General features: G+C 41.6%; 1 pseudogene; it reads left to right on the forward strand.

Moving 5' to 3' along the window:
• LOC115105095 (integrin beta-1-like) overlaps positions 1 to 23792 on the forward strand; it is a 47982-nt pseudogene extending 24190 nt beyond the window's left edge.
• Positions 23793 to 24593: the final 801 nt, after the last annotated feature.

Here is a 24593-nt window from a genome sequence, read left to right on the forward strand (position 1 = left end):
GACACATGGAACTTCACAGGATATCTACAAGAATGGGGGACACAGAACAGACACATGGAACTTCACAGCATATCTACAAGAATGGGGGACGCAGAACAGACACATGGAACTTCACAGCATATCTACAAGAATGGGGGACACAGAACAGACACATGGAACTTCACAGGATATCTACAAGAATGGGGGACACAGAACAGACACATGGAACTTCACAGGATATCTACAAGAATGGGGGACGCAGAACAGCGCTTTGGGGAAACGGACACATGGAACTTCACAGCATATCTACAAGAATGGGGGACGCAGAACAGACACATGGAACTTCACAGGATATATACAAGAATGGGGGACACAGAACAGACACATGGAACTTCACAGGATATCTACAAGAATGGGGGACACAGAACAGGCACATGGAACTTCACAGCATATCTACAAGAATGGGGGACGCAGAACAGCGCATTGGGGAAACGGACACATGGAACTTCACAGGATATCTACAAGAATGGGGGACGCAGAACAGACACATGGAACTTCACAGGATATCTACAAGAATGGGGGACACAGAACAGACACATGGAACTTCACAGGATATCTACAAGAATGGGGGACGCAGAACAGCGCTTTGGGGAAACGGACACATGGAACTTCACAGCATATCTACAAGAATGGGGGACTCAGAACAGACACATGGAACGTCACAGCATATCTACAAGAATGGGAGACTCAGAACAGACACATGGAACTTCACAGGATATCTACAAGAATGGGGGACGCAGAACAGCGCTTTGGGGAAACGGACACATGGAACTTCACAGCATATCTACAAGAATGGGAGACTCAGAACAGACACATGGAACTTCACAGATATCTACAAGAATGGGGGACACAGAACAGACACATGGAACTTCACAGGATATCTACAAGAATGGGGGACGCAGAACAGCGCTTTGGGGAAACGGATACATGGAACTTCACAGCATATCTACAAGAATGGGGGACTCAGAACAGACACATGGAACTTCACAGCATATCTACAAGAATGGGGGACACAGAACAGACACATGGAACTTCACATATATCTACAAGAATGGGGGACACAGAACAGACACATGGAACTTCACAGCATATCTACAAGAATGGGGGACTCAGAACAGCGCATTGGGGAAACGGACACATGGACCTCCGCAGTCAAGGAAATACTTGTACAGTCACTGAAAAGCCAACACGCACTACAGGCAAAAGTGACAGAACTCGAAGGTTTCTCACGTCGAAACAACATTAGACTTTATAGCATAGTAGAGGGCGCAGAAAAAGACTATGCCCAACTTCGTGGAGGGTCTATTCAAGGGCATACTTGAAGACGACACTGCCCTGGGAATCGAGAGAGCACACCGAGCTCTGGCTTCAAAACCCCCCAGCGGCGCCCCACCAAGATCCATAGTAGTACAGTTCCTAAAATTCTCAGTCAAAGAGAAAGTCTTACATGCAACCTGGAAAAAAACTGTTAACTTCCAAGGCCAACGAGTGTTCATTGAGCATGACTACGCGGGAGAGATACTGAAAAGAAGGAAAGAACTTAAAGAGAAGGGTATTCGCTTCCAAACAACCAGACCCGGCAAAAATGTGGGTATTTCTGGAAAATGGCCCGGTTACAGCTGAGGACCTGAAGACAAGGGGCTTCCCAGTGGAGTATACCGCCAGGAGAAAGGTGACATCACCAGTGGAAAGACTCGAGCAGGCTCTCCTCATGGATCGTTGTCAACAAGCAGGGTCATGGGGAAAGAGGGAAACCATCTCGGCGAGAGGACGTTCACATCCGAGAGAGACTCAGGCATTTCCAACGGGAAGATGGAAGAGACTGAATCAGATTTAACAGAATTAATAGTTACCGCGAGCTGTTAAGACTTTGGGTTGTTACGGTTGACATTACAATAGGTAAAATATATCCCCTATTTTCCCCCAATGCTGAACAAGGATGAGTAGCCAAAAGCATGTGTTCTTTACGAACACACTAAGTAGCGTTAATAACATATATATTAGCTAAGGATTAATGACACATTGACAACTGGGCGACAGAAGGGCATATCAAGGGGAGGATTCATGATATGCACGCATGACCGATATAGTTTTCAAATGTAATTAACCGATGTGTATAAGTGACGAAATAGGCGCCCTTATTATTTTTGGTTCCACCAGGTCTTGTTTGTGACTACGTCACGCATTTTCATATCTGAGCGAGGGGCCCATCCTGCGGACAGGCTCATCCCCTCAAACCCCAGAGGCAAGAGACAGTCCTCTGACATGGGAGTCCAAATACCAAAGTATTTTCCCACTTTGGTTTACTTTATTATTGTTCTTGATTTTTCGTTCATTTTTAGGTTCATGGTAAGCAGGCAGATATGGTGCACAGGGTTTTTCATTTATATCCATGCATCATCGGGAATTTAAGGCTGTAAGGGATTTCCTCCTCTTCGTCTGAGGAGGAGTAAGGATCGGACCAAAGCGCAGCGTGGTAAGTGTTCATGATGATTTTAATTAAAGAAAGCACTGAACACTGAATCAAAACAATAAACGAATACGTGAATTTACAAAACCGAAACAGTACCGTGTGGCCCAAACACACACATGGAAACAAACACCCACAAACCAAAAGTGAAACCCAGGCTACCTAAGTATGATTCAAAATCAGAGACAACTAACGACACCTGCCTCTGATTGAGAACCATACCAGGCCAAACACAAAAACCAACATAGAAAAACAAACATAGACTGCCCACCCCAACTCACGCCCTGACCATACTAAAACAAAGAATTAAATAACAAAACGATGGTCTGACCTTAGTTCTGTTGTTATGTCTTTGTTTTAGTATGGTCAGGGCGTGAGATAGGTGGGCGGTCTATGTTCTTTTTCTATGATTTGGTATTTCTGTGTTTGGCCTGGTATGGTTCTCATTCAGAGGCAGCTGTCAATCGTTGTCCCTGATTGAGAACCATACTTAGGTAGCCTGTTTTCACCCTTGAGTTGTGGGTGATTATTTTCTGTTTTGTGTATTCACCGTACAGGACTGTTTCGTTTAGTTCGTTCTCGTTATTTAGTTTTTTGTGTTCATAATAATAAATTATCAATATGGACACTCACCACGCTGCGCATTGGTCCTCCTATTCTTCCACCACAGATGAGCGTTACAGAATCACCCACCACCAAAGGACCAAGCAGCATGGTATCGGGAAGCAGCAGAAATCTTGGGACTCATGGACATGGGAGGAGATTCTGGATGGCAAGGGACCCTGGGCACAGTCCGGGGAATATCGCCGCCCCAAGGCAGAGATGGAGGCAGCGAAACCTGAGCGGTGGTGGTATAAGGCGGCAGCACGGCAGCGCGGCTGGGACGAGAAGCAGCCCCAAACATTTCTTGGAAGGAGGCACACGGGGAGTGTGGCTAAATCAGGTAGGAGACCTGCGCCAACTCCCCGTGCTTACCGTGGAGAGAGGTGGACCGGGCAGGCACCGTGTTATGCCGTGAGGCGCACGGTGTCCCCAGTGTGCAGGCATAGCCCGGTGCGTTACATAGCAGCGCCTCGTATCGGCCGGGCTAGAGTGGGCATCGAGCCAGGTGCCATGAAGCCGGCTCAGCGCATCTGGTCTCCAGTGCGTCTCCTTGGGCCGGGGTACATGGCACCAGCCCTACGCACGGCGTCCCCGGTTCGCCAGCACAGCCCAGTGCGGTCTGTTCCACCTCGCTGCACTGGCCTGGCGACGGGGAGTATCCAGCCAGTTAGGGTAGTGCAGGCTCGGTGCTCGAGACCTCCAGTGCGCCTCCACGGTCCGGTCTATCCGGTGCCTCCTCCACGCACCAGGCCTCCGGTGGCAGCCCCACGGCTGTCTCTCCGTCTCCTTCCTCCAGGTGCTCCATCCTGTCCAGCGCTGCCAGAGTCTCCCATCTGTCATGAGCTGCCAGAGTCTCCCGTCTGTCCTGAGCTGCCAGAGTCTCCCGTCTGTCCTGAGCTGCCAGAGTCTCCCATCTGTCCGGAGCTGCCAGAGTCTCCCGTCTGTCCGGAGCTGCCAGAGTCTCCCGTCTGTCCGGAGCTGTCAGAGTCTCCCGTCTGTCCTGAGCTGCCAGAGTCTCCCGTCTGTCCTGAGCTGTCAGAGTCTCCCGTCTGTCCGGAGCTGTCAGAGTCTCCCGTCTGTCCTGAGCTGCCAGAGTCTCCCGTCTGTCCTGAGCTGCCAGAGTCTCCCGTCTGTCCTGAGCTGCCAGAGTCGTTTTTTTGTGTTCATGATAATAAATTATCAATATGGACACTTACCACAGACGAGCGTTACAAAGGTCATAAGTCTCAATGTAAACGGACTGGGGAGTGCCATCAAGAGAAGTAAGGTAATAGCAAAGATGAAACGGGAGAGAGTTGTCATACTATTCTGGCAGGAAACTCACTTATCCACACCTGAACACAAGAAACTCAAGAAAATGGGATATAGGAACACTTTTTTTTCTTCTTACAAAATGGGTAGAAGGGGAGTTGCAATCTTGATCCCAAATTCAGTTAATTTTGAGTTTGTGTCAGAAATAAAAGACACGGGGGGTAGATTTATACTTGTTAAATGTAAACTGGATAACAAGGAAGTCACATTATTTAATGTATACGCACCCCAGGGAGTGACGTGATCTTCTACGGGAAGGTGTTTGATTTAATTGCCACAGAAACCTGTGGCCCTCTTATCTGTGGAGGGAACTTTAACACAATTCTAAACTCAAAATTGGACAGCACAAACCAAAATTGGAAAATGAGCCTAGTTGCCAAAAAGATCAATAGGATACTGCAGGACTGCTCGATGCATGGCGTGACACCCACAAGACCGATAAGGAATATACTTTTTACTCAGCCCGCCACACTGAATACTCCAGGTTAGACTATTTTTTTATGTACAGTGCAGATAGACACAGGCTTAAGGATTGTAGGATTGGGCAGAGCGACTTATCAGTTCATAATGGAGTTTACCTTACTCTACACCTTGATAGCAAACCAAGAAATACTATATGGAGACGTAATACAAGCATGCTGAATGATCCAGCATTCAAGGAATCAATAAAGTCAGAATTTAACATCTCTCTGGAGAATAATGATAACGGGGAAGTATCTCCTGCTATATTGTGGGATGCAGCTAAGGCGGTTATTAGAGGGAAGATCATAGCCACATCATCTCTCAAGAAAAAGATTAAAGCAGAGAAACTGCTGAAATGACAGGAAACCCTAAGAAACTTAGAACGATCTCATAGTCAATACAAAGACCCTCTTATATTACGAGAGATTCAAAAGGTAAAACAGGAAAATGACCAGATTAATAGAGAAGAAGTAGAGAAAAAGCTTAGGTTCCTGAAACAACAATATTATGAAGCAGGCTCAAAGGCAACCAAATTACTAGCATGGAGACTCAGGAAACAACAAGCACAGAATACCATTTTCAAAATAAAAGACCCCCCCCCCAAAAAAAAAAAGACCACATGCAAATGAGATGAAATACAGAATGCATTTGAATCCAATTTGTAAGTCGCTCTGGATAAGAGCGTCTGCTAAATGACTTAAATGTAAATGTAATGTAAATGAATCATATTACACAAATCTGTACAAGCAACCAGAGAAGGCAGATGCACAGACAATAGAGCACTTTTTGAACTCACTCGATCTCCCCTCAATTGGGACAGCAAAATGATAGACTAACTTTAGAAATATCCACCGAAGATATTAATAAAGCAATAGCTCAACTAAAAGTCAACAAGTCACCAGGCACTGATGGCTTCCCTTCAGAATGGTTCAAGACCTTCAGAGAACAATTAGCACCTCTACTTAAGGCCTGTTTTAACTGGAGTCTGAGGGAGGGGGTCTCCCATCGTCATGGAGAGAGGCCATCATATCTGTAATCCCAAAAGAGGGTAAAGATAAGACAGAATGCAGTTCATATAGCACTATCGCAATTCTTAACACAGATTATAAACTATATGCATCAATAATAGCCAAAAGAATGGAGAACATAATCCCAGAATTGATTGACAGAGATCAAACTGGTTTCATACAGAATAGGCAGACACAGGACAATATAAGGAGAATACTACATGTCATGGACCACATTACTCAGAATAAGACGAGTGCAATATTAATCAGCCTAGATGCAGAAAAAGCATTTGATTCAGTGGGATGGGATTACCTATTCCATGTTATGGAAAGATTTGGTTTCAACAGTGCATCAAAACACTGTATTCATGACCGACCGCTAGAATAAAGATAAATGGACATTTGACACAGAACGATAAAATTAGAGCGAGGGGCAATCTATCACCCACGCTCTTCTCCTTGTACCTCCAACCATTAGCACAGGCAATAAGACAGGACCCAACCTTAGAGGGAATAACAATAAGAGGCAGTGAACATAAGATATGCATGTATGCTGATGACGTTCTGTTATTCCTTAAAGACCCAGGCTCAAGTGTACCTAGATTGATGGATGTTTTACAAACATTTGGAACATATTCAGGGTATGTGCTTAACATACACAAGACCCAAACCCTAGTTTATAATTATACCCCACAGGAAGAGCTGAAGAGTAGGTATAAACTTCACCTGGACCTCTTCATCCATTAAATATCTGGGAGTAAATTTACCAAAAGATACACCCAAACTTTATTGCATGAATTACGATCACATTAACAAGAAAATATATGATGACCTAGACAGGTGGAATTCACTTCCCTTAGATCTTAGTAGTAGAATTGAAACAATCCAAATGAACATCCTGCCAAGGTTACTGTATTTGTTCCAATCACTGCCCATAGAAATCCCGCCTAAACCGTTTATGGAATGGGATAAATGGTTATCAAGGTTCATCTGGAACAGTAAGAGATCAAGAACTAGATATACCACATTACAGTTACCAAAAAACTGTGGGGGTATGGAATTACCAAACCTAAAAGATTATTATGTGTCAGCCCAATTGAGACCCCTGGTGTGTTAGTGCAATTCATAGTACGAATCCAAATGGAAAGACAACAAGACTACTTTGACAGAGATACCCATACAGGTGACAAATACACTTTGATTTGATTTGATCTCTGAATTTAGAACCTCACAACACTGCAAAAAGTTGGAACTTTAGATTGACCTTTACCACTATGTGATGCAGACCACAATCAAACTACTCAGCAATCTTAATGGGTCAGGCAAAACATGACAAAACTGTTTTGCTCTAGACTTTTCTGGTGAGTATTTAGAGATTGACATGATTCCAATTGACATACGAGTACATGATCATTTAGTGTATTGTGTTTTCTCTCTCAGGAGTTAAAGAATCTCATTCCTAAATCTGCAGTGGGGATACTCTCTGCTAACTCCAGCAACGTTATCAATCTCATTATTGATGCCTACAATGTAAGTATAGATTGGATTGGTTTAGTTACTGGAGAAGATGCACTTCTGCACACTATCTAACTTTCATCCTTAAAATAGTTGGCAAAACCATGCTGCTGCTACTGTTAAGTCATCACATTTCTCTTTCTGAACTGATCTTTCTATGGGAATTGTCAAAAATATGCATTTCTGCTTTTGTAAAACTGAAGCCTACTGAAAATGTTGTATATAGTGTACAAAGGGCTAATTGTTGTTCTTTATGTGCTAGTCTCTTTCCTCAGAGGTGATTCTGGAGAACAGCAAGCTACCAGAGGGAGTGACCATAATGTATCAGTCACGCTGCAAGAACGGAGTGACTGGTGAGGGAGAGATGGGAAGAAAATGCTCCGATATCTCCATCGGTGACGAGGTGAGAAACCAAAACAACACGCCATTGAATGTTTTCTATTCTAAATACATATGTATTTATTTTTTAATTTAAAAAAATCTTTCTGGTTCAGTTATTTTAGCTTATCAAGTAAATATAATGTTTTCTGTATCTGTAGGTGTCAAGGTCATTGTTTTATTACAAAATGTGATTATTATGCCTTATGTGTGAATGCATCCCTTCATCCCTGATCTGTAGGTGTCTTTCACCATAAGCATCACAGCTAAGCAGTGTCCTAAAATGGGCAAACCAGAGACCATCAAGATCAAACCCCTAGGGTTCAATGAGGAAGTGGAGATCACTCTGAACTTCATCTGCGAGTGTGACTGTCACAAAGATGGCATTGAGAACAGTGACATCTGCCACAACGGCAACGGGACATATGAATGTGGAGCCTGCAGGTAAGGCACTTATGTTTCACTAGCAGAAGATCTTAACCCTTTATTCACCTTCCATATTGTAATCATGTCCATGGCATAGAGATACATCATGATATTTGATACCGTATATACAGTGCATTCGGAAAGTATTCAGACCCCTTCCCCTTTTCCACATTTTGTTAAGTTACATCTTTATTCTAAAATGCACTACACATTTTTTCCCCCTCATCAATCTACACACAATGCCCAATAATGACAAAGCAAAAACTGTTTTTTAGAAATGTTTTACATTTATTAAAACAAAAAAACAGATACCTTATTTACATTAGCATTTAGACCCATTGCTATGAGACACACAAAATTGAGCTCAGGTGCGCCCTGTTTCCATTGATCATCCTTGAGATGTTGACTGGACATGATTTGGAAAGGCACACACCTGTCTATATAAGGTCGCACAGTTGATAGTGCATGTCAGAGCAAAAACCAAACCATATGAGGTGGAAGGAATCCGTAGAGCTCCAAGACAGGATTGTGTCGAGGCACAGATCTAGGGAAGGGTACCAAAAACGTCCAGTGAAGGTCCCCAAGAACACAGTGGACTCCATCATTCTTAAATGGAAGAAGATTGGAACCACCAAGACTTTTCCTAGAGCTGGCCGCCCAGACAAACTGAGCAATCGGGGAAGAAGGGCCTTGGTCATGGAGGTGACCAAGAACCCGATAGTCACTCTGACAGAGCTCCAGAGTTCACCTGTGGAGATGGGAGAACCTTCCAGAAGGACAACCATCTCCGCAGCACTCCTCCAATCAGGCCTTTATGGTAAAGTGGCAAGACAGAAGCCACTCTTCAGTAAAAGGCACATGACAAGGCTTGGAGTTTACCAAAAGGCACCCAAAGGACTCTCAGACCATGAGAAACAAGATGATCTGGTCTGATGAAACCAAGATTGAACTCTTTGGCCTGAATCTCAAACGTCACGTCTGGAGGAAACCTGGTAGCATCCCTTCGGTGAAGCATGGTGGTGGCAGCATCATTCTGTGGGGATGTGTTTCACCGGCAGGGACTGGGAGACTACTCAGAATCGAGGGAAAGATGAATTGAGAAAAGTTCAAAGAGATCTTTGAAATTATTAATACATTTACAAGAATGTCTAAAAACTGTTTTTTTTGTTTTGTCATCATGGGGAATTGTGTGTAGATTGATGAGGGGGAAAAAACTATTGAATCCATTTTAGAATAAGACTTTAGTGTGGAAAAAGTCAAGGGAATACTTTCCGAATGCACTTTATAATGTGTTGTAAATCCATTTCTATGGGCCATTAGCATGTGACTGTTTGCATGTGAATATTTTTTACATAGGCAGTCTTTTATGCAGTCCTCCCTTGTTGTTAATAACATTACATTTCCTCTATTATCTGTCAGGTGCAATGAGGGCCGTATTGGTAGTCAGTGTGAGTGCAGCACCAACGAGGTGACCAGCGAAGACCTGGATAAGAGCTGCCGTAAAGACAGCGGTACAGACATCTGCAGCAACAACGGAGACTGTGTGTGTGGAACCTGTGAGTGCAAGAAGAGAGAGAACCCAGAGGAGCGCTACAGCGGGATGTTCTGCGAGTGTGACAACTTCAACTGTGACCGCTCCAACAACAAACTCTGTGGAGGTACGCGAGTTCAGTTCATTGGATGATCAGTAAAGATTTAGCTTGCTGTGAAATGACGGTCAAGACCTGTGTTCCATCTGAAGACCTGTGGAACATATTCCTCAGAACACAAACTACCTCTAGTGTTTGTGGCGTAATGGGTGATTTCCCAATTAAATTAGAGATCAGTCATGGCCTTTTACGAAATTCAATTTAGCTTAATTCCATCTCTAATCTAGAATATTATCCATGGTATGAAATGATGTTTGAACTATAGAGGATCATCTCTGACCCTGTGTGTTGTGTTGTGGCAGGACATGGTCACTGTGACTGCGGGGTGTGTATATGTGATGCCAACTGGACAGGCAGTGACTGTGACTGTTCTCTGGACACCACGACCTGCCTGGCTTCAAACAAGCAGATCTGTAACGGACGAGGCAACTGTGAGTGTGGCACCTGCAAGTGTACTGACCCAAAGTTCCAGGGCCCCAGCTGTGAGATCTGTCCTACCTGTCCAGGGGTCTGCGCAGAACACAAGTGAGTTGAATAAAGGAATGGATTAATTGTATTTGTTTATTTTAATCTGTTTTAACTATGCAGAAAACAACAATATACAACAAGTTTATTTCCAAAATGCTCTCTTGAAAAGAATTCACACGTTTTTACATCAGAAATTATTCCTTATGGGTACCTTCATGTGTGTGTAAAATATTACTGTTCTCTGATGTTTTTATTCATAGATTTTAGATGAAAAATGTTATTTTTTTGTAAACTACAATGCAAAATGTATGCTTTAGTCTCAGGTCCTGTCTGTCCATTGTTTAGCATGAATGGAATGTTCGTATCCTGTATATTTGACTGCGATATGCATTCGGAAATTCCGCATTTTGTTATGTTACAGCCTTATTCTAAAATGGATTAAATGTTTTTATTTCCTCATCAATCTACACACAATAATCCATAATGACAAAGCAAAAACAGGATTTACATTTTTTTAGCACATTTATTGAAGATAAAAACTGAAATAGGGAGCATCGCTGCACAGCTATTTTCAGGTCTCTCCAGAGAGGTTTGATCAGGTTCAAGTCCGGGCTCCGACTGGGCCACTCAAGGACATTAAGATACTTTTCCCGAAGCCACTCCTCCATTTTATTGGCTGTGTGCTTAGGGTTGTTGTTCTGTTGGAAGGTAAACCTTAGTTTCAGTCTGAGGTCCTGAGCTCTCTGGAGCAGGTTTTCATCAAGGATCTCTCTGTACTTTGCTCCGTTCATCTTTCCCTCAATTCTGACTTGTCTCTGTGTCCCTGGCGGTCAAAAACATCCCCACAGCATGATGCTACCACCACCGTGCTTCACCAGGTTTCCTCCAGACGTGAAGCTTGGCATTCAGGCCAAAGATATCAGTCTTGGTTTTATCCGACCAGAGAATCTTGTTTCTCATGGTGTGAGTGCTTTGGGTGCTTTTTGTCAAACTCCAAGCAGGCTTTCATGTGCCTTTTTACTGAGGAGTGGCATCTGTCTGGCCACTCTACCATAAAGGCCTGATTGGTGGAGTAGTGCAGGGATGGTTGTCCTTCTGGAAGGTTCTCCAATCTCCACAGAGGAAGTCTGGAGCACTGCACCAATCAGGCCTTTATGTTAGAGTTGCCAGACGGAAGCCACTCCTCAGTAAAAGGCACATACAGTGGGGAGAACAAGTATTTGATACACTGCCGATTTTGCAGGTTTTCCTACTTACAAAGCATGTAGAGGTCTGTAATTTTTATAATAGGTAGTACACTTCAACTGTGAGAGACAGAAAAAAAATCCAGAAAATCACATTGTATGATTTTTAAGTCATTCATTTGCATTTTATCACCTACCAACCAGTAAGAATACTGGAGTAATATGATCAAATGCTTTGGTTCTAGTCAGGATTCTAGCAGCCGTATTTAGCACTAACTGAACTTTATTTAGTGCTTTATCCGGGTAGCCGGAAAGTAGAGCATTGCAGTAGTCTAACCTAGAAGTAACAAAAGCATGGATTCATTTTTCTGCATCATTTTTGGACAGAAAGTTTCTGATTTTTGCAATGTTACGTAGATGGAAAAAAAGCTGTCCTTGAAACAGTCTTGATATGTTCGTCAAAAGAGAAATCAGGGTCCAGAGTAACGCCGATGTCCTTCACAGTTTTATTTGAGACGACTGTCAACCATCAAGATTAATTGTCAGATTCAACAGAAGATCTCTTTGTTTCTTGGGACCTAGAACAAGCATCTCTGTTTTGTCCGAGTTTAAAAGTAGAACGTTTTCAGCCATCCACTTCCTTATGTCTGAAATACAGGCTTCTAGCAAGGGCAATTTTGGTTTCATTGAAATGTAAAGCTGTGTCATCCACATAGCAGTGAAAGTTAACATTATGTTTTCGAATGACATCCCCAAGAGGTAAATTATATAGTGAAAACAATAATGGTCCTAAAACAGAACCTTGAGGAACACCGAAATTTACAGTTGATTTGTCAGAGGACAAACCATTCACAGAGACAAACTGATATCTTTCCGACAGATAAGATCTAAACCAGGCCAGAACTTGTCCGTGTAGACCAATTTGGGTTTCCAATCTCTCCAAAAGAATGTGGTGATTGATGGTATCAAAAGCAGCACTGAGGTCTAGGAGCACGAGGACAGATGCAGAGCCTCGGTCTGACACCATTAAAAGGTAATTTACCACCTTCACAAGTGCAGTCTGCATGCTATGATGTGTTCTGAAACCAGACTGAAGCCTTTCGTATACATTGTTTGTCTTCAGGAAGGCAGTGAGTTGCTGCGCAACATCTTTTTCTAAAATTTTTGAGAGGAATGGAAGATTCGATATAGTTTTTTTTTTCTGGGTCCAAGTTTGGCTTTTAGTGTTTTTGGTACACTTCCGGTGGATAGAGAGCCATTTATTATGTTCAACATAGGAGGGCCAAGCACAGGAAGCAGCTCTTTCAGTAGTTTAGTTGGAATAGGGTCCAGTATGCAGCTTGAAGGTTTAGAGGCCATGATTATTTTCATCATTGTGTCAAGAGATATAGTATTAAAACACGTGAGCGTCTCTCTTGATCCTAGGTCCTGGCAGAGTTGTGCAGACTCAGGACAACTGAGCTTTGGAGGAATACGAAGATTTAAAGAGGAGTCCTTAATTTGCTTTCTAATGATCATGATCTTTTCCTCAAAGAAGTTCATGAATTTATTACTGCTGAAGTGAAAGCCATCCTCTCTTGGGGAATGCTGCTTTTTAGTTAGCTTGGCGACAGTATAAAAAAGACATTTCGTATTGTTCTTATTTTCCTCAATTAAGTTGGAAAAATAGGATGATCGAGCAGCAGTGAGGGCTCTTCGATACTGCACGGGACTGTCTTTCCAAGCTAGTCAGAAGACTTCCAGTTTGGTGTGGCGCCATTTCCGTTCCAATTTTCTGGAAGCTTGCTTCAGAGCTCGGGTATTTTCTGTATACCAGGGAGCTAGTTTCTTATGACCAATGTTTTTAGTTTTTAGGGGTGCAACTGATTCTAGGGTATTGCGCTTGGTTAAATTGTGTTCCTCAGTTAGGTGGTTAACTGACTTTTGTCCTCTGATGTCCTTGGGTAGGCAGAGGGAGTCTGGAAGGGCATCAATTAATCTTTGGGTTGTCTGAGAATTTATAGCACGACTTTTGATGGTCCTTGGTTGGTGTCTGAGCAGATTATTTGTTGCGATTGCAAACGTAATAAAATGGTGGTAGTCCAGGATTATGAGGAAAAACATTAACGATTTATTCCATGGGACAGAACTAGGTCCAGAGTATGACTGTGGCAGTGAGTAGGTCCAGAGACATGTTGGACAAAACCCAACCCAGAGTCGATGATGGCTCCGAAAGCCTTTTGGAGTGGGTCTGTGGACTTTTCTATGTGAATATTAAAGTCAATAAAAATTAGAATATTATCTGCTATGACTACAAGGTCCGATAGGAATTCAGGGAACTCAGTGAGGAACGCTGTATATGGCCCAGGATGCCTGTAAACAGTAGCTATAAAAAGTGATTGAGTAGGCTGCATAGATTCCATGACTAGAAGCACAAAAGATGAAAATGTCGTTTTTTTTCTGTAAATTGAAATTTGCTATCGTAAATGTTAGCAACACCCCCGCCTTTGCGGGATGCATGGGGGATATGGTCACTAGTGTAACCAGGAGGCGAGGCCTCATTTAACACAGTAAATTCATGAGGCTTAAGCCATGTTTCATCAGGCCAATCACATCAAGATTATGATCAGTGATTAGTTCATTGACTATAACTGCCTTTGAAGTAAGGGATCTAACATTAAGTAGCCCTATTTTGAGATGTGAGGTATCACGATCTCTTTCGATAATGGCAGGAATGGAGGAGGTCTTTATTCTAGTGAGATTGCTAAGGCACAGACATGGTCTCAATGGGGATAGCTGAGCTGACTACACTGTGCTAGTGGCAGACTCCACTAAGCAGGCTAACAGCCTGGTTAAACAAACACATGGTTGTCATTGATCAACCCTGTGCCATGATTAGATAGTGAAAATACACACCAATCTCTTTCAGAATTTCTGAAAACAATAAAAGCTACTTTACCAACATTTCTGGAAAATGTACTGTGTATATATAGCAATTTGGATTGAAACTCTTCATATGCTGTATTTGTCAAACCCTGATCTGTTTCACCTGTCTTGTGCTTGTCTCCACCCCCCACCAAGTGTCCTATTCTTCCCCATTATCCCTGTGTATTTATACCTGCGTTTTCTGTTTGTCTGTTGCCAGTTTGTCTTGTTTTGTCAGCTCTTACCAGCGTCCCATTACTCCTGTTCTCGAGTTCCTGTTTTCTAGTCTTCCCCGTTCCGACCTTTCCGCCTGCCCTGAACCTGCCTGTCGGTCTGTCCCTTTTTGACTCTGCCTTGGACTACGAACCTCTGCCTGCCCTCAACCTGTCCTTTTGCCTGCCCCTGGGTTATCCTAAGTCGTGATAGTATTTCCTTCTGGGAATGTTATGGGTGGATTACATAAAGGTTTGTTGTGATGGTTGAAATGAATTCTGCTTTTTATTTTTGTTAATCTGAGGGACCGGTTCCTTGTCTCTTTCCTCAGCCTGAGTTTAATGCCTCTTAACCTTTTAAAGTAGGCATAAAGAGATGTCTTCCTTTATCCATCTTAACCTCAATTATTATTTTGACCTTTGTTTGCTTTCTTCTGATAATTCCAAGATAGGGGACCAATGAAAAGTCTAGACACAACTGTGATATCTAAAACCAGTAGTGGTGGCAAGGGTACAGCATTGTCCACTACAAACACCTGCATGTGGAGTGGAACCTCAATATCCAGCTTTCTTGCATTCCAGTAGACTAGTGAATAGGGCTGTTGCGGTGACCATGTTACCGCCACACCGGCGGTCACAAGTCATGAAGGCAGTCAAATTCCATGTGACCGTTTAGTCACGGTATTTAGGCTTCTCTAAGCTCTGATGCTGCTGATGATCATTAGTAGCCTACCAAACTTGTTAACTGCCTGGTATTCAGCACTCTATTGTCCCTCTAATCGCTCTGACAAATGCAAAATCTAATCAAACACTTCATGATTGCCCATCTTATTTAACAAGTCAGTTAAAACTTCTTGACGCTACCCATCCCTTTAGAGGGATAATTGTCATCAACAACCGCTGAATTGCATAGCGCCACATTCAAATAATATTACTAAAAATATTTATATTCATGAAATCACAAGTGCAATATAGCAAAACGCAGTTTAGCATTTTGTTAATCCACCTGTCGTGCCAGATTTTGAAAATATGCTTTACAGCGAAAGCAATCCAAGCGTTTATGTAAATTTATCGATCACTCGACAAAACATTTTGAACACCTAGCATCAAAGTAGCTTGGTCACGAAAATCAGAAAAGCAATCAAATTAATCGTTTACCTTTGATGATCTTCGGATGTTTTCAAATATATAATCGATAATATATCAATCGCAACTGTCTTTTTCAGTAGGAGAGAGAAAGGCAATGGCCGCCCAAGCTCTGTTGCGCATACAAAACGCTGCTGGCACCCAGCCATACAATGACGCAATGTTATCTTTCTTGCTCATTTTTCAAAATAAAAGCCTGAAACGATGTCTAAAGACTGTTGACACCTTGAGGAAGCGATCGGAAAAGGAATCTGGTTGATATCCCTTTAAATGGAGCAAAGGCAGGCTATGGAACATGGAGTTGTCAAAATAGAAGCCACTTCCTGGTTTGATTTTCCTCAGGGTTTCGCCTGCAATATCAGTTCTGTTATACTAACAGACAATATTTTGACAGTTTTGGAAACTTTAGAGTGTTTTCTATCCTAATCTGTCAATTATATGCATATTCTAGCATATGGGCCTGAGAAATAGGCCGTTTACATTGGGAACGTTATTTTTCCAAACATAAAACTAGTGCTACCTAGCTGAAAGAGGTTTTATAACAAATTCTTATTTTCAATGACAGCCTTGTTCAGAGGCAGAAGGGCAGATTTTTATTTACCTTGTCAGCTCGGGGATTTGATTTTACAACCTTTTGGTTACTAATCCAACGCTCTAACCACTACGCTACCTGCCACCCCAATGTTGTGCAACATTTCTATAGGCTATGCATTTGCGTGAGTCGTGTCCTCTATTAAAAAGAGGAGTATCTCATCAGCTTTCTATAGGTTAGGCCTATTGTATTTTTTTCTCAACTTTCCTAATATTAAGCACATTGCTTATATTTACAAGAGGAGTATAGCCTACCTGGTTGGCATGAAAATGAACCATGGGAAAAACGTCCTTCGTTCGCTATTTAAGTGCAAAGATTACATGTATTTTTTATCCCACTGCCCCTGTTCTGAGACCGGTGCATGATAATGGTCCAGTTTTAAATAAAAAATAATTTCACACATGTATTTAGTTTATGTAAAGACCAGATTAAATCACGAATAGTCTGATGGGTGCCAATATTAGCCAATCACTTGTGAATGATGCCCAGCATAAGGCAAGAAACAATGCCTTGTTTTTATGACTTTTTCTAATCATAGTCACACACCTCATGTAGCCTAGACCATAGGCCTATATGTTTTGATAAGGTTTGTATCACAACTAAAGTGGCCAAATAACTTCTTAAAATTAAGCACATTAATCCGCTTTACAAGGGGTGTAGAGCCTAACTGGCATACATAAGGAGCACGTGAGTTTCAATTTTGGGGAAGATAATTTTCACCATAAAAATGCACCTTTATAATAAAAGCATTACATGCGTAATCGCATTTGCGGTCAGTTTTAATAATGGTGTTTTCCCGCTAATGGAATATCCGTGCTTATAGCCTATTGCCATGTGCGCATTGCTGGGTTTACAATATGAATAAATAGCCAATTAGTTTATCAACATTTAATGCTGAACTTTCTAATCTGTTGCGTTAGCCATTTAGCTTGAAAAATGTTTTTTGATGCTAGTGGTTGTATTAATTTGGGATCTATCGCATCCCACAAATGTCACAGACTTTATTTGGAATATTTATTTCTTGCACAGAATAGAATAGGTCAACTTTTGCACTATGGGGGATAGTAGATTGACATAGTGCTTTTGTGCTTTTGCTGTTCGTTTGGCCTACTCATTTTGTTGGCTGACTAAACGTACATGTGGACAGTTCTTCCAATATCTTCAATATTCACCTCAGAATTGGATAAGGATGTGCACAGTTGCGTCCCCGATGTGTCTGTCTTCACTTGTAGCCTGTGAGAAAGACCCGATCATGTGATGGAGAGCCATGTAAGTGAGAGGTGCTTCGGAGCGCGCAGCACTCAGATAGAACGGCACAACGCAGCACTTGAGGCCTTGTCAAGTGCTTGTCATATTGTGAATGAGAGACTGATAAAGTGTGTACAGCCTGCGCAAAAAAAACTAAGCAAAGCTCATGCCTTTCAAGCGACTTTTTTCAAATCATCATTAGTCACATCATGCATCCTTACAAAGATTACAAATCAAAGCATATAGCCCAACATTTGTAGAACTAAAGTTACATTAATAACTCTAAATGAAGCATATAGGAATACCTCATTCTGTGTTAATCACTTATATCCTTTCTATTTTATTCAGCTTTGTTCAATTGTATTCTTCATACTATGAAATAATATAAAATAATGCCACGGAATTCTAAGCAAATCTTTGTAGCCCATATCCATTTATCATAGCCAGATCAGGACCTAACATAAGGACAACTAAGAGTATGCTATTCTGTTCTTCTGAAATAGACTATATTTTCATATCATGTTTCTTTAAACCTGTTTAAAATAAATAATGGATTTATTGTGAAGGTGTAGGCTATATTACATGGATTTATTAGATTTTTTTAAATGTAGATGTTCCAAAGGTCTGCATCAGTGGTTTGTAAGTGTGGAAGCCAGGAGATGATAAATGTGTTTTAATTAGCATCAATTACCATGAGACCGATACATTTTGTGACCGCCACAGCCCTACTAGTGAATATGTCACAAGTCTATCAAGCATCACAATGCGAGACTACCTGCGTGTGTTACTCCATCTGTACAGAGTTACATGTCAATGTCCTGTCTTCCACAGGGAGTGTGTTCAGTGCAGGGCCTTTGGGACGGGGGAGAAGAAGGACACGTGTGAGAGAGACTGTAGCTACTTCAACCTGATCAAGGTGAAGGACAGGGACAAGCTGCCTCAGCCAGGACAGGCCTTCCCCCTGATGCACTGTAAGGAGAGGGATGCCAACGACTGCTGGTTCTACTACACCTACGCTGTCAACAAGACAGAGAAGGACGTCCATGTGGTGGAAACACTAGGTGAGAGCATATTACATACAGCCTGCTATGTCATTATTGACTGAGCATATTACATACAGCCTGCTATGTCATTGTGACTGAGCATATTACATACAGCCTGCTATGTCATTGTGACTGAGCATATTACATACAGCCTACTATGTCATTGTGACTGAGGATATTACATACATCCTACTATGTCATTGTGACTGAGGATATTGCATACATCCTACTATGTCATTGTCACTGAGGATATTACATACAGCCTACTATGTCATTGTGACTGAGGATATTACATACAGCCTGCTATGTCATTGTGACTGAGGATATTACATACAGCCTGCTATGTCATTGTGACTGAGGATATTACATACAGCCTACTATGTCATTGTGACTGAGGATATTACATACAGCCTACTATGTCATTGTGACTGAGGATATTACATACAGCCTGCTATGTCATTGTGACTGAGGATATTACATACAGCCTACTATGTCATTGTGACTGAGGATATTACATACAGCCTACTATGTCATTGTGACTGAGCATATTACATACAGCCTACTATGTCATTGTGACTGAGGATATTACATACATCCTACTATGTCATTGTGACTGAGCATATTACATACATCCTACTATGTCATTGTGACTGAGCATATTACATACAGCTTACTATGTCATTGTGACTGAGCATATTACATACAGTTTACTATGTCATTGTGACTGAGGATATTACATACATCCTACTATGTCATTGTGACTGAGGATATTACATACAGCCTACTATGTCATTGTGACTGAGGATATTACATACAGCCTACTACGTCATTGTGACTGAGGATATAACATACAGCCTACTAGGTCATTGTGACTGAGCATATTACATACAGCCTGCTATGTCATTGTGACTGAGGATATTACATACAGCCTACTATGTCATTGTGACTGAGGATATAACATACAGCCTACTAGGTCATTGTGACTGAGCATATTACATACAGCCTACTATGTCATTGTGACTGAGGATATTACATACAGCCTACTAGGTCATTGTGACTGAGGATATTACATACAGCCTACTATGTCATTGTGACTGAGGATATTACATACATCCTACTATGTCATTGTGACTGAGCATATTACATACAGCCTACTAGGTCATTGTGACTGAGGATATTACATACAGCCTACTATGTCATTGTGACTGAGGATATTACATACATCCTACTATGTCATTGTGACTGAGGATATTACATACAGCCTACTATGTCATTGTGACTGAGGATATTACAGTGAAAAGGGAGGTTTTTTGTTTGTCTATTAAGTCGTTTTGTGATTAGAGCTAGGAGTTTTTGACCTGACTAGGAAAAATTCTAGGCTCTACTTGTAGTTTTTCCTAGTCAGCTTACAGGGTCAGGTAAAGTTCCTGGGTCTATATATATATAATGCAAATCAGGAAGGACTTTATTGTAAATAAGCATTTGTTCTTACAGTAATTGACTTGCATGGTCAAATAAATAAATAAAAGTTGGGATAACTGAATGTTCCTGCCTGTGTTCCAGACTGCCCTACGGGCTTTGACATCATCCCCATTGTGGGCTGGCGTGGTGGCGAGCATCGTGCTGATCGGCCTGGCTTTGCTTCTCATCTGGAAGCTGCTCATGATCATCCACGACAGGAGAGAGTTCGCCAAGTTTGAGAAGGAGAAGATGAATGCTAAATGGGACACGGTAAGGGAGTGGAGATGGTAGATACAGGATGCAAGAAGCCATGTTGGAGAACTATTCGTTATGGCCCATAATGGGGATGATGATGATGTACTTTTGCAGGTCCTAGTTTGTATTCTCCCTGACTGTAATTTCAGTAGGTTGAATGAGATGTGGAAAACTGGTGTTATAGATATGGCCACTGTGTGAATCTCTTACACAGAGAACAGACTCCTGAAGGAACACAGAATTGGAAATGTTTTACTCTCTCTCAACCTTTGATGACTATGACAGACCTGTTGCTTTTGACGATGACTTCGTAAGATGACATACACATTTTTCCACAGTCCTACCCAACAGTTTGTTTAAAATGTTCATAAAACCCTGTAGTTTTAAGTCATCTCTGTGCAAAATACAGCTATGAAAAAGGGAATCATTTTTGGAATGCGAAGGTCTGGACACACATCTGTCTTTTCATGGGAGTGGCTACAGCAGCTTAGTTTGTTCTGTGTTATGCTTCAACCTAGTGGCGTGTTATCCACACAGCAGGAGAGGTTCAATTCCAGACAGCTGGCAGGGTTTGAAATGCTTAATGATTCAGCTCATCCTGATTACTCCCAGTCAGACCAGCCACATGTGATAGTCTCTCTGGTCTGGTGACATGGGCAGGGCACTGAGGCTTCTGGGCCCTCTCATTATGGTACATGGAGAAGACACCAGACCTAAATGACTGTATGAGAGAGCAGACTGACCTGACTTGATACAGTAGCAGTCAAAAGTTTGGACACCTACTCATTCAAGGGTTTTTCTTTATTTTTCACGATTTTCTACGTTCTGGGATAATAGTGAAGACATCAAAACTATGAAATAGCACATATGGAATCATGTAGTTACCAAAAAAGTGTTTAACAAATCAAAATATATTTGAGATTCTTCAAAGTAGCCACCCTTTGCCTTGATGACAGCTTTGCACACTCTTGGCATTCTCTCAACCAGTTTCATTAGGTAGTCACCTGGAGTGCCTTGTTAAGTTAATTTGTTGAATTGATTTCCTTCTTAATGCATTTGATCAGTTGTGTTGTGACAAAGTAGGGGTGGTATACAGAAGATAGCCCTATTTGGTAAAAGACCAAGTCCATATTATGGCAAGAATAGCTCAAATAAGCAAAGAGAAACAACAGTCCATCATTAGTTTAAGACATGAAGGTCAGTCAATCCGGAAAATTTCAAGAACTTTGAACGTTTCTTCAAGTGCAGTCTCAAAAACCATCAAGCACTATGATGAAACTGGCTCTCATGAGGACCGCCACAGGTAAGGAAGACCCAGTTACCTCTGCTGCAGAGGACAAGTTCATTAGTTACCAGTCTCAGAAATTGCAGCCCAAATAAATGCTTCAGAGTTCAAGTAAGACACATCTCAACATCAACTGTTCAGAGGAGACTGTGTGAATCAGGCCTTCATGGTCTAATTGCTGCAAATAAACCACTACTAAAAGATACCAATAAGAAGAAGACTTCCTTAGGCCAAGAAACACAAGCAATTCTGCAGCGATACACTATCCCATCTGATTTGCGCTTAGTGGGACTATCATTTGTTTTTCAACAGGACAATGACCCAACCCACACATCCAGGCTGTGTAAGGGCTATTTGACCAAGAAGGAGAGTGATGGAGTGCTGCATCAGATGACCTGGCCTCTACAATCACCCGACCTTAACCCAATTGAGATGGTTTGGGATGAGTTGGACCGCAGAGTGAAGGAAAAGCAGCCAACAAGTGCTCAGCATATGTGGGAACTCCTTCAAGACTGTTGGAAAAGCATTCCAGGTGAAGCTGGTTGAGAGAATGCCAAGAGTGTGTAAAGCTGTCATTAAGGCGTGGTGGCTACATTAAGGCAAAGGGTGGCTACTAAGAATCTAAAATATATTTTGATTTGTTTATCCCTTTTTTTGTTACTACATGATTCCATATGTGTTATTTCATAGTTTTGATGTCTTCACTATTATTCCACAATGTAGAAAATTGTTTTAAAAATTAAGAAAAACGTTGAATGAGTAGGTGTGTCAACTTTTGACTGGTACTGTATAAAAGGGCATGTACCCAGCACTGTAAGATGATTTTCAAATGGAGATGATCAACCTGTGGGGCGGCAGGTAGCCTAGTGGTTAGGGCGTTGGACTAGCAACCGGAAGGCTGCAAGATCAAATCCCTGAGCTGACAAGGTAAAAATCTGTCTTTCTGCCTTTGAATAAGGCAGTTAACCCACTGTTCCTAGGCCGTCATTGAAAATAAGAATTTGTTCTCAAGTGACTCGCCTAGTTAAATAAAGGTACACATTTGTAAAAACTCGTGAGTCTTGGATCCTGATGTAGAAAAACCCCTTTTTCAGGGGATTCATTTTTTCACTTCTTTGTCATATCATTGTTTCATTCCTTCTCATTTGTCTTCACCCATGCTTTTAATTTCATTCTCTGTTTCCTGTTCTTAATTGTCTGTCCCACTCTCTCAACCCATAGCAAGAGAATCCCATTTACAAGAGCCCCATTAAAAAGTTCCAGAATCCAAACTATGGACATAAAGCTGTGGTTCTATAAGTTTGTGTTTACTTTCCCTCTCCTCTGTTTTCCTGCATGGGTTTCCTGTTTGTTTATATGTATGTTTGTCAACTTACTGTAAACTGTCACTTCTTCATCCATCTCATTATTTCTGTCTTTCATTTGGTCTCTTTGAGCCAAATAAGACAGTTGATGAAACTGTGCAGAAAGATCCATATGAGGGGATATTAAAACCCACAATATCTATTGTTTTGTTAGTCAACACAAGCTGTCCTGTCTGTTAGTAGTTTAAATGGAGGTAAGTATTAACAGGTGGTCACGTGTAGGCCCAGTACACTTCAGTTTAAGTCTAGTATTTATATCATATTTAAAGCTACAGTATGATGGAAATGGCATGTTGTGACTGTGACGTTTGTTGATATCTCTTCTAAAAGTCTTCCCTGGATGACAACACAAATGCTCACTCACAATGACAGCAACGTATCCAGGTGATAGCATGATCAGTTGGAAAGATCTGTCCAAAGAATGCTTCATAATCATTTGATATTCTCAATGGATGGCTCTGATTTTGCTGTGGTGTTTTTTTTCCTAATAAATTGTCTCATGTTGCAGCTGTTGTCATATGACTCACATGTTATGTGACAGATATTATGACTGACTGTACATTACAATTCTAACGTTTTCTCCTTGTTTCTCTTGTGCCTTCCAGGGCGAAAACCCTATCTACAAGCAGTGGTGACCCGTCATTCAGGGCAGGCAAAGCTCCACCTGTTTGCCTGTTTTACATGTTATTTTGGCATTAATACGTGTCACATATCAGTTTGCAAACAATGTACAAAAAAATTGTCATTGAGTTAATAAAGCTGCATACAAACATGGTCTCTTTTTTGGTTTCTTGAGTAAGGCAGCTCCAAAATGTTGGTGCTTTCTGTGGTGGTACGGCAGGCAGTGGAAAATACGGAACGTAGGGGTTGGTAATGTTCTCCAGTTGTGCAGTGATTGGCTCAGTGTTCTGTCACTCATGATGAGTGTCTACGGGTAGAGCTCAAAAATTCAAGCCCCTTAGGTGCTGTCATAGAGTTACATTAGAAGTGCGCATCCAAGAAGGTTCAAGGTCATTGGCCACAGATAAAATGACTTCAAATCACGTTACATCTACAGTAGCTTTGATTGGACTGATGTCAACATCACACTTTCTAAATCTTAGCTAGCAAGCTAGCAGTCATCATCATGAATCAAGTTGACAATCTACTGGCAAAACCTTTTCAATCCTTGTCATAATGAAGAGAAATTAGAGAACGTATCAGTGCTCATTGGCTATTGGACAAACATTTCACAAGTTGGAAATTGCACATTCAACAATGAGTGGTTTGGAGGGAATCAGTGGCTAATTGCAAAGCATTGCAAAGCAATGACTAGCCTGCTATTCAGTGGAGTGGGTGTGTGGTCCAAGTCTGGGTTTAAGGGTCTCTTTTCCAAGCTTGAAGGATAAACATTCAACATTGGCATATTGTCAATCATAGAAAACCATTGGTTGATTCTAAACTTAAACTTACTCAGATAACATAATGCATGAAGAAGTGCGAATAACTTTTACATTGTTTTGAAAGTGATCATTGCACTATTGTGTTTCATGTTGATCAATGTAAAAAAAAATGTGAAATTTGTTCTAAAG

The sequence above is a fragment of the Oncorhynchus nerka genome, linkage group LG22 (assembly GCF_034236695.1).
Source record: "Oncorhynchus nerka isolate Pitt River linkage group LG22, Oner_Uvic_2.0, whole genome shotgun sequence".
Taxonomy (NCBI): domain Eukaryota; kingdom Metazoa; phylum Chordata; class Actinopteri; order Salmoniformes; family Salmonidae; genus Oncorhynchus; species Oncorhynchus nerka.